Below are 12,524 nucleotides of genomic sequence, written 5' to 3' on the forward strand. Positions count from 1 at the left end.
GAATCTTTTCATTTTTCCGTACCAATCAGATTAATTGGAAACCAAATATTTATGGCATTCAAGACTTGAGCTTTTGAACTAACATTCGGGAAGCAAAGTTAATTGTACTTGACTTTACCTTCCTCGTTCGATTGTCTTTAAGCAAGGGTATTCGTTTTTTTAATTTAACTCGATCGATCGAAGTCTTGAAAAGAATTTCAACGCTGTAGAATTCCGTACCAACATCCTGTGACCGAGTGAAATCTATAATGAGTAAAAGAAACTACAGCTCGCTAATAAGTATGAATACGGTCAAAAACGAAATTGGTGTCCAGCATACTGAAATAAAAACAACAAAAAACAAATGAAATAATGCTCGCCAGTGAATAATCAAACTATTAAGAAAAAAGTCATTACGGCCCGGTGAAGTTCATTTTGTTCAGATGCAGATAATCTCTAAGGTCATAAATATTCATGCGGTTTTGACAGCGCAATGACAACCCAACTAAATACCGGACACCGGCCTATACCTAATGGGGTGAAATATACCGACCGTCGGTAACGCAGGCGGCCAAAAACCGGTCAGCTTCAGGTGTCCGAAGATCCCATGAACTTTGGCGTTAAAGAGCGCAGCTGCTGCACGTATTAGGTATACACCTATAAGATTGTCGAAAGATTTTGAAACCCGACGCGGTTCACGGCTGTGCTTACAATTAGTTAGGCATCGCGAGACACGTGCGGAGAACTTTAAAAATACGTCGAAGCTGACGCGTCAAGCGCGCGAGGATCAATTTTTGGGCAATTAAACGTATCGAGGGGGTGTCGCAAGGTCTGACAGAATAAACGAGTCGCGACATGTCGTCAACATCCACGTTGAATTAGCCGAGGCTGCCTGCCAATAGATGCCTTTGACCCACAGGAGCCAGCAATGGAGGCTGCAGGCTTTGAGGTAATCTCGCCGAAGATGCGGGTGTGTACGATGCTTATACGCGCATCCGTGAAGCGTCCGATATCTACGCCGGTATTAAATTACTCCGGGGATAACGTGTACCTTTTTTTTCTTCATTTTTTCGACCTGTGTACACATCTAGGTACACACGGACACAGTGATTCTGACACGGTTAATTTTTCGCCCGAGTCGTTTACGTTGGCAGTGCCGAATCCGCCCGCAGCGCCACCGGCGGCCGGCCGCGAAACCTGCTCGTTCTTCGTAAAGCGAACAGATCCCAGTAAAATTGAAACGGGTTTACGCCCAGCCGGCGGTGGCGCTGCGGGCGGATTCGGCATTGCCAACGTAAACGACTCGGGCGAAAAATTAACCGTGCGAGAATCGCTGTCTCCGCGTGTACGTCGTACACGAACTGATGATGACACCCAAAGCAAATATATGTATATCGACCCCGTTGCTCGTTTGCCCCGGCTCACGGTTTTTAAACCATATGTCATGAGCAAATTCACATTCTAGAGCAAATAACAGGCTGGCATGCTACACGATATTCAGACGCCGCTTGCAGAGTTGGTGTAAATTTTATTTCACTTTATCGAAATGTCTTTGAAAATGGGATCGTTTGAAATACATTTATTATGCAGCAAAAAAAAAAAAAAAAAAATCATCTTATTCGGTGAAAACTAGACAAAATTCTAATTTAAATAAATAATAAAAATGTTACAAATGTGACGGACAAAATGATTATTGGGTTAAAAATTAATAAAAAAGCGTGATGAAAAAGGTAATGTTTTGTTTGAAATTTGAAGAAGAATAAGTGATTTTTATAACACATTATTATTGAATATTTCTCGTTATGAATTTATTACTCAGAACCAAAACGTACATAGTGAGAATTCTTTTTATACCTCATTTCAAGTTACGTTATTCATTGAAAAACTTTGGCCGATAATTTTTGAAAAATTCATTTCCAAAGAAGAAGTTGACTGAACTGCTTGAGAGGGATAATGAGATTGAGAAACAAAAATACAACCTTGAAATCCTGTCTGATTTAAAAAATAACGCCACGTGTAAAAGTAAGTAGTAGAAAGTAGGTATAATACACGTGAAACATTATTACTCCATTACTGTATTGAATGCAATTAACAATTTAGTTTACCTTCTGCTGTACTGCATGGGGGTCGTGATTCTATGTATAATAATAATTATTTATGATTTCACAATCGAACAATCAGCAGTAATATCCGAAGTATTTCATTTTCATTCGGACTTATACTTTGAAAGTTGGGTGATCTAATATAAAATACAAAATAAACTTGAATTTAATATTTACAATCATACACCGGAGAAGTTATTCCTTGATCATGATTCTGTGATTCTACGAAGTAATTCAAGTTTACTCAGCTCCGACTCCAAAAACTTTATTTATCGCGGAAGCATTGCTCATTATTTCTACGAAGCAACATTTAATATCATCAATGGATCACCGCTTCATTGATTGGTTAAAATAGTATCGTAAAATATGTTCGCAATGTAATTTCATTGGTACTCGAATAATTTCAGGAAATGGAATAAATATGACGAAATTTGCCTCTTAGCAGAAGTAATTATCGACTTTTGTGGGCTCGATCAGGTTTTTTCAAGTTGAATAAATCAAAATCATTTCGCGGAATCGAAAGAGTTACGCTCGGAGTTACGTTTGTATGCGGTTTCAAGAAACATTATTTCTCTGTGTATAAATCAAATGTGATAATATATACTCATATTGAAAAATCGGCTGTCGTTACCGTGCATCATCGAATTCCGTGTTCTCTCCAATATTCCGTATCAATCGTACAGTGTAGATTTCTCATTCAGAAGAATAGAATCCTTTGTCTACAACCGTACAACGTATAAAGCTGATACAAGGACGACGATACGGGTAACGAATAATAAAGTATAAGCTACATTGGCAAAGCTCCGAATACCTGCAAAGAGAAAAAGTACAGATAAGAACGTGCAATAAACGTAGCTTAAAGAGGATTTTCGCGGATTATATACCGCGTGCATCTGGCGAGAAGTCTGCGGGGCAAATAGCGAGGGAAGCGGCAAACCGGCATGCCGGCTTTATACGCGCGGTTACTTTTTTGGCGGGTCGGGAAAATAAATAAAAATGGGCAAATAAACGGCGGTCCGGGCTCAGGGACAACCGGTCGCCATCTTGCTTTCTTATATAAGTCCCTCCTCGCCGTCTCGAGCCGTTCGATCGCGGTGCATTCGAAACGATTTAGCTCTCGCCGTGGAGCCCGGTTTGCTCGATCCTCGACTGTGGGGACCGATGCCATGATCGGCAAGGATTCACCTTGGCGAGAATCACTCCGATACATACGAGCCGATCCGCCTCACTCGAGAATAAACTCCCGATGCGACATTTTTGATCTTCCGTTATCTTTTTCTTAAAATTAATCCTTGCGGATGGATATCGATCTTGGATCTAATTTTTGAAGGTCGCTCTTGGAACTGGAAATAATTTTGTTTATTCTTACTTTAAATTTTCATCACCCAGTCGCATTTAATGTTTAGAGACACGGATTTGATTCGGATTCAAGCGAAGTCCGAAGGTTAAATAGTTCCAAAATTATAAGACTTGGCTCGAGCCGTAATTTTTGGGTAAATATTCGTCTTTGAACGACTCTTTAGTGGCCAAACTATACTGACTTGACAAAAAAAAAAAAAAAAATTAATTATCAGATTACACTAATCGTAAGACGAATATTCTCCAATTTTATACCATCGCACCTGACACTCCACTTATTTTGCCTCAAAATTTTCGCCTCTATACTTAAAACACTTAATGGTATCGGAAAACAACCGTGATGCACAGTGTTCCTTTTTTGTGTAAAAAATTCTGATATTTTTGAATATGACATTCACTTTGTGACATATTTTCACAGATAGCAAAAAAAAAAAGAAAAAGAAAAACGCATTTTTGAGGCTTCCATGAACAAAAAAATTATTCTCAAGATTCCATCGTAATAAGTTAGTAATTTTTGCGTAAATTATACGTGAGATTTTTAAGGTGGAATGATCATAGAATCGCTTCCAAATTGAAACAAGATTCTAAGATGCAATATTTCAAGGTTATGTTACATTGAAAATCTGCACGATTTTGTCTACAAAGAAACAGTTTCCAACTCTTCGAAAATTGAATCTATGGAAATAAATTTTCCTGTTCGGTTCAGCAAAATATGTTTTTCAACTGTTATCAGATATCCGTCTAAAAATGAACCTGAAACTTCGAAACATCATAAATTCTCTCATAAAAAATACTATGCATCAGAATTTTTTTCAATCTTTAATATCCTAATGCAAAAGTTTCGACGTGAAAATGAAACAAGAGATTTTTTTTAACTATTCAGCCCGACGTTATAAATTTTTAAGGCTGACGATAACTTGGTACACCCGATGACTGTGTAAGGATTACAGACATATCGATATTTTGCACTTCATCGCTTTTCCAAAATCGGGGACCTTCTATCCCTTCGTTTGCCCGCGAAAAATAATACCTTGTACCTACTCACCCTTTGTATCAGAGGTAGAAATACGGCGACGGTGTCTTCTGAGGTGAACCTCAAAGCTGTCTTGTGTGGTGGCCGGCTACCTAAGTAATATACATTGTGGCGTGTATCCTGCCCGGTCTGGAATTACATCCGACGACGATGAATATAACGCGCAACAATGCAGGTATGCACGTTACACCGGGTGCAGAACCGCCCAGGAACATGCACGAGGTTATTACAGGGTGGCGACAAGCCGGGAAAATCGGGAATAGCCAGAGAATTTCGTCGTTCGGGAAAAGTCAGGGAATTATGATGGACTGCAGGAAAAAACGTATTTTTTTTATCAATTGTTTTCGAACTTTAGCTAACTTTCGCAAATATTATTGTTTAATTTCTAATTATTTGTGTGTTTTCGAATCCGAATTTATTGTATATCAAAGGTGTACGATTGATGGAGCTTTTGATCATAAAACCTGCCCAATATTATAGGGAATTCTGAATTTTTTGACGAGAGAAGTCAGGGAATTTTATTTGCGAAACTTTTCGTCACCCAGTATTACGCCGAAGTCGAGGGGAAAGAGGAGAGAAAAAATTTTGGAAGTTTTCGCACACGCGGTGCTGTCGTATCGTGCCGTTTTTTCAAGAACACCGGTACCACGCTTCGGGGCTCAATTTTTTACGGACATCCTGTGCGCCGGTGTGAAGAAGCAATTTTACGTCATTCACTTATTCTTTGGTTCGAGTCTCCTTCATTATTTAAAATTCCCGCTACTATTTTGTGAAAAAAAAGAAGATGGAAGGTCATTATAATCACCCCGAAAATGAAAAGTTAAGATCTCGACGTTTCAAGGTATGGAGAATCAATCACCTCCGACCAATTTTCGGATAAGATTCTGGCCGCACGTGTGTGAATTTTTTGCCCGACGATATGTCAAAAACGAAGGAACAGTTTTGAGTGATTTTGGTCTCGATCGGCGAGGCTTTTCCTAGCCTGGGACTGGCTGAATTTTTGATTTTACGCAGCTTTTGAGAAATTTAAATGACAAACTTTCAAAAAATTCGAAAACTTAATTTCACTTGATTCGATTACGTATTATTCGAAAATAGAAAGTAAGCTGTACGCCCATGTTTCGCAGCGCGCATCCCGTTGCAGAATTGCGTCTCACTAGCTGCACTGCGGAGAATTTTTGCGGCGTGATCAGGTAACCAGAAAGGTCAGGATCCTCGAGACGTCGCCTTTCGCACGTATAATACCTACATTATATGCGGTTGTGAGATTCACTCTCGAAGTAAAAGTGATTCCTGGTATTAGATGGAAAATTTTTGCATTATGTGATTCACTGCGGACCTTTGACGTTTTGTGTAATAGCTACCGCTAGGAATTGTGTAATCACGACAAATTTCACGGCGTTATCCGTGTTGATTTTTACGAGAACTTGTCTCTGCGCTATCCTTTGAATTTTTTTCGCGCTCACGTAATAACGAGTTTCCGAAAAGTACTTCATCGGGGATATTTCGAAATTGAAACGAATGGTCATTTAAATACGGTACGTAACACTGAGAAAAATGTCATTTGTTACAGTAAGTAGAAAAATTCAGTAAAACATATATCGTTATAGAAATTGTTAGAATATTGTTGGAATCACGAAAAACAAGGTACCCGCAACCATTTTGCGCTATCGTCGATCTTTTTTTGGTAATTGAAACGCAAAATCAGTTTGCTCGGTTTACTCTACTTTTTTATTCAAACAAGGCTTCAACGTCAATTTATTGTTGCAGAAGCATTAAATTTTCGCAACAATTACAAGAAAATATGGTAACAGAGGTCGTAATGAGAAAGAATAGCAACGGATACTAGACTTTCCGGTAACAGCTACAAAACTAATTTTCATTTTGTACCTAAAACTATGTTTTTCGATTGTGGTAAAAAATGAAAATAGTTAAAGACTGAGCGGCAACCTGAACTAAAAATTTCTCTCAGTGATAAATTAAATTCACCGTCACTCCGTATTAAGCTCGTTTAGCAATTACACCACAATATTCCGTCTAAACCAAATGTCAAGATTTTTGACTATGATTTCTGTACTCTGTGGATCGCACGGATACCTGCTTAAAACAAAAATCTCGATGCGTTCAGAAATAGTGCTATTAACGATAAGCTCTAAAACGGCAATATCATTTTCCACCGTCTCCTAATGTGAAAAAGCTCGGCAATTGCGGAGATTTAATGCGTTTCTGAAATTAAAATTTTTACGACAACCTTGCAATTTCATATATTGCACAAATAATCACATTGAACGCGAAGACTGACAGAATATATCGACAGCCACTCACTCGTACATGATACGTAGCTCGTCTCTGAGCTGCAGGTCTAGTCGCTCTCTCTCTCTCTCTTTATCTCTCTCTCTCTCTTTATCTCTCTCTCTCTCTCTCTCTCTCTCTCTCTCTCTCTCTCTCTTTATCTCTCTCTCCCTGTCGCACGCAATGCCCGCGCGCATGTGAAGTTGGTGCATGGAGGTATCGCTGAGGATGTATACGTGTGATATCATCGGCGAGGTGGGGGCTTAAGAAAAGATGGAGAGTCGCGAGGGCAAAGGTATAAGGTGTATTATGTACGCATACATGCATGCATGGATGCATAGACGCGGCGTATGATGGCGGATGGAAGGTTGTATAGATATACCTGCAGGATATACGCAGCGTGTGCGCTCGTCTCGCCGCAAAGAGACAAAGGCCGCGGACTTTCTACGACGAAGGATGTAAGCATATGATACATGCATTATATGCATATACGATATACATATATGTATAATTGCGGGTGATGTAGGAAGCCAGAGCCGAAAGAGAGAGAGAGAGAGAGAGAGAGAGAGAGAGAGAGAGAGTGTGTTTTACAGGCATATCTATCCAACAACGCTGGTCACGTGGTCTGAGCTTTTCCTGCATCCGGGTAACATGGAACATGAAGTGAACTTTTATTCCTATTGCCATTACACGTATTTATTGCTAGATATTTATTTTGGGAATATGATATTACTGTCGTGTGTATTTTACCACTGAAATTATCGATTTGTCGAACATTTAGTAACTTGAATGCTTTTATGTCCGCAATTTTCGTTCGATGAAGAGTGTAATATAGTCGCCATTTCCCTGAACAGAGCAGGATTCAGGCTTATTTCTGCAGTCGAACATATTTCAAGAATATTTCATATCATACAGTTTTCTTTTCTTCAATTTGAAGCTAGCTCGTGTTATCGCATATTCGAATGTTTTTGAGATCATTTTATGTGGCGAATAACGTAAGACGAAAATGATTAGAATCGATTGAAAAACCACAAGGTTTAATCATTTTGTAGCATTTGATTATAAAATTTTTTCTCAAATAGTTGATGTCTCATCTTGCTTTATTTAAATTGACGTGGAATAAGTTTCACGCATAGCAGATACGTCGTTGTATTCGTGCTTACTATAATCGTCGCAAATACAACATTGCCAGCGATCTTTTAAACACGGTTTCATCCAGTTCGTCAAATTTTAATTCCGATTGATTTTCCTCGAGGAAATCAATTACTGTAAAGCCTCTTCGCGTCCCTCGGTAGAAAAAAAAAAGAAAAAAAAATTAACGGTGAAAAATTATGCACGAAAGCTATAGTTGAAAAAAAAAAAAAACAAAAAAACGTTGGAGTAGCAGCAACGCTGGGAGTCAGCGCATACAAAGTCCCATGCAGTGTGTATACATTATACAGTTCGTTCACTTGTCCCGGTGGGTATAACCTACTACGCTGTACTCGCGAGTTATTTTGAAGCGCGGGAGGAGCCGCGGAGTCGCCGAGGTGGAGGTTAGGTTAGGTTAAGTTAGGTTATGTCGGGCCGGCTTCGAGCCGCAGCCTGAAAACGCGGGGGGCTTTCAGACGCGGGGAAAAAAAATGATGTTGTTAACCCTGCGCTCCCTGACGGCTCCTCTCGCGATCTGTGTCTGCGTTTATACAAGCACAAGCGGCGTTTTGTCCTCCGTTTCTCGGGGCTGAGGGACTTATGTGTCAGATAAAAACCGTTTCCCCGATAAGATTGCCGCCAGGCCAGAGCCGATACCTCGGTACGAACGTAGATTCGAAGCTGCCTCAGCAGAGTTCAAACTCCTAGCCGGCTATTATCGGCTTTTTTTTTTCCCCCTCCGAGACTATTGATAAGATTTTATTATTGCCGTTGTACTCGACAATGATTTATTGTCCGAACGAAGCTCGACGGTCATGCCGCACAAAACTTTTCCAACCTCCCAGCAGCCCGGATGTGCGCTTTTGTAATGAGAGTGAAGTTAGTTTACTGCAACGATGCATGCTTAGGAAAAATCGTTACTTAGAATCTTTTGGAATTCCTGAAATTTATCAAACGATGATAAACAAGAGATGCTCTTATTTTGAAAAGTCATTCTAAAATTGCGCGATAATGAAAAATCATTATTCCAGCAAGTTTCGTTACGTTAACGTTACTAACTTCAGCCTCATCTTTTTTATCGGTCTCTACATTCGTTCCTATTTTCGTACAAATCCTGCCACTATTTGTACAAGAATATGTAGGCATCGTCACCTCGATTTCGACTCATTCGGATCATTCCAGAAGGTCCGACCAATCGGTAACGTTTGACAATAACAGAGGAGGAGTATATTCTTGAAAAATATAAATCACTTTGAACGTAGGTGCGCAGAATCGTCAAAATTCGCGCTAACCCGCAATATGCGTGGATATCCTCACGGTCCAAGATTTGCGAAGAGTTGACGAAAAAAAAAGACGAGAAGATAATGCGCTTCGACCATACATAACTATAATCGGGAGTCTTCTTTCCCTCGAAGTAACAAGATCCTAATCACAACAAAAGTCGTAAAAGATCCTCCGTACGTCGGTTAGTTTGGCGCTAATACGCATAAACTTTCATTGTAACAGCGTGCTGGAATATCCCATATAATGCAGACCGAGTTGGCGTCCGTTTACGTAAATCATGCACCGCGTATGCCAGGTTCCAGGCAGCCGGTTCCCCCACCTCGGCTGTTATCATCTTGAAAGACGAGAAAGAAATCTCCGGTTTATCGGAAGTCGATGTATACGACGTTCGTGCGTGCGCTTCCATCCTGTTTCGATTTTTTATTTGTATTCCCCCCCTCCCCCCCTCTTGTTTCGAATCTCTTTTTCAACTTTCCTCATCGTGCTGCACCAGGATTCCGATGCCGGTTTACAAATTTCAACGGAGGGTCAATGACAATATTGTAGATTTCTTATATCGGTCATTTAACGAAGCTCGGTGTCCTGCCTTTATCCTGGAAATTCTGCAGCCATGCTGGAATATCCATGAATTTATAACTGGTTTTACCGTATAGGTTTCAGACCTGGATTAAGAAGTGAGAAGAATGATGAGAACGTTTTTGCCAAAGCCGGGGTTTGAATGATCGGAGAAATTTCCGTGGAAAGATTATGGAAATCTAGGAAATTTCAAATTTGTGCAAGAATACGTGATGCTAGGTGATCACTTTATGTATATCTGCGATTTCGAGCAGGAATACTCGAGAAAAAAAAACCTTCATAAGACTAAGAATAAGAAATAAGTTTTTTTTTTGTGAATTATTAGCCCGAACGTGAAAATTCGGATTGTCAAAATTGTCAACAACATTAATTTCAGCGGACATCTGTTTTTCGCTTGATTACCGTATTTTGAAAAGACTTTAGACATGTTCTCTTACCCAGAAAATTATTACAAGCATAGGTAGAAATTTGAAAGATATTTAAGTGTTTACAAAAAAGTGTTGCAATAATTTGTTTCAAAATTTTTTAGTACAACTTTTAGTGGCTGTCATTTTATATAATTGTGAAACGCACGGAACAGATTCTTGGGTTGATAAACCAATTTCCAAACTCGATGTCTGACGACGAACACGTCTAGTGATTAAATATAATATTTCCATATTTCATATTATTCATAAACGTACGCGCGGCGGTATTTCCGTGAAAAAAACGCACCGCGTTAAGCCGCGTAGCCAGCTATAATACGTATCCGCACGCTGCACAAAGGCGGTGAAGCTGGCGCGAAAATATTTAGGAATCACATTGTTATTTATAGAAAATTATTCGTTGAGTCGGTCCGGGGAATCCCTGCGTTAAATTTCGTCCCTCGTTGAAAGTTCCCCGTGAAACGTAGAGAGAAAGACGTGGAGGGAGAGAGAAATGTGAACTCTATAACTTTCAAATGGGCGCAGTAATACTCACACGTCTAATTTCTAATTCGCTGTTCCAGAAAGTTGACTCGCATTAACTTGACGACAGTGTTATTGTTTTTAAATTAAAAAACGATTGACCTAAAAAAAATTCTAGGATAGATTTTTTGATTATTTTATTATCTTTTTATCAGATTCTAGTCCTTTTGTCTTCGATTGGTCATGACTCAAAAGACAGCAAATTGATGTTCAGGTCGAGGGGGATATAACTCATTGAATTGATGTGACGATAGGTTTGTGAATTAATTGTAATTCAACTGAATTATCAAAAATTAACTGGAATAATGAGAATTTCCGGAGGAATCATTGAATTATGGAAGATTGAGTCAAGTTGATTTGAATCAATTTTGATTCGTGCCAGAATTATCTGTTTACAGAGAAAAAAAATTTGGTTGAATTAAAAAAAAATTAATTTGTATTAACGGGAAATACAAAAGAATGAATTGAATATGCTTGGAACGTTTTTCGATTCGATTAGAATGAATTAGCGAGAGTTATCGAGAAGAAAATTGAAATGAATTAAGATGTATTAAAGAAATTGATCCGAATAAAAGAAAATCAAGTTGAATTACATGAATTAATTTAGATCAATTCAACTCAAAAATTATCGCGTCACTCAAATCTCGAGTCATTTCTCCCTCGGTTTGGTTGATCTTATTCAACTGAATATACTCGTATTCAGTAGACTAAACGAATGAGCAAAAAATGTGGTAGAATTGAGAACTGCAATCACACACTGAGAGAAATTTTTAGTTCCGGTTACCGCTCAGTCCTTAACTATTTTCATTTTTTGCCACAATCGAAAAATATACTTCTAGGTACAAAATGAAAATTAGTTTTCTAGCTGTTACCGGAAACTCTAGTATCCGTTACTATTCTTTCTCATCACGATCGCTGTTGCTATATTTTCTTGCAGCTGTTGCGAAAATTTAATGCTTGTGCAACAATAAATTGACGTTAAAGCCTTGTTTAACTAAAAAAGTAAAGTAAACCTCAGAAACTGATTCTGCGTTGCAATTACTAAAAAAGGACCGACAATAGCGCAAAATCGTTGCGTGTACCTCGTTTTTCGTTACTCCAACAATGTTGAAACAGTTTTTTTAACGATACCTGTTTTACTGAATTTTTCTAGTTACTATGACAGATGCAATTTTTCTCAGTGCACTGTAAACGGTTACTTGTAGCACGTTTTCTTGTAATTCGAACGATATTCAAATCGTTATCGTAACGACGCTCATTTAATTTCTGCTAATGATTGTAACAAATGATATTTTTCTCCCGGAACATTGTTTGCGGGCAAATTTCGTATGCGTATTTCTACCTCCGCTCTGCGAGGCATACGTGTCACGAGTCCGTATGGTATACGTGTATATTATACGTTGCTCAATCGAATCCACAGCGTTTAAATTTAAATTTAAACTCAGTTTCGTTTCAAAATAGACTCCCGCGTGCTTCCATTCTCCGCGGCATCTGCGATATACATTCATTCCGCCCTGAGCGGTTGTACAAGGTACCATTCTTCTGTCAAACTGTTCACTCTATTGCGGTATAAATTTATTACTCATCAGGTGAGTCGAAGAATTATTTGGGGCCGGGTTAAAGTTCCGAAAGCGAATAATTCCGAATTATTTGCTGACGAAACTTGAAGTAAAGAAGGGGAACTTTCAAGAAACATCAAAGTTTCGAACGGTCGGAAACCCGGCGGCTCAAAGTTCCGAAATCCAAGATGCCTAAAATTTAAGTTACGATAGAGCAAAATTCTGAAAAATAAAGTTTCTACAGAGTAAAATTCCGAAAATT

The sequence above is a fragment of the Neodiprion lecontei genome, chromosome 6 (genome assembly GCF_021901455.1).
Source record: "Neodiprion lecontei isolate iyNeoLeco1 chromosome 6, iyNeoLeco1.1, whole genome shotgun sequence".
Taxonomy (NCBI): domain Eukaryota; kingdom Metazoa; phylum Arthropoda; class Insecta; order Hymenoptera; family Diprionidae; genus Neodiprion; species Neodiprion lecontei.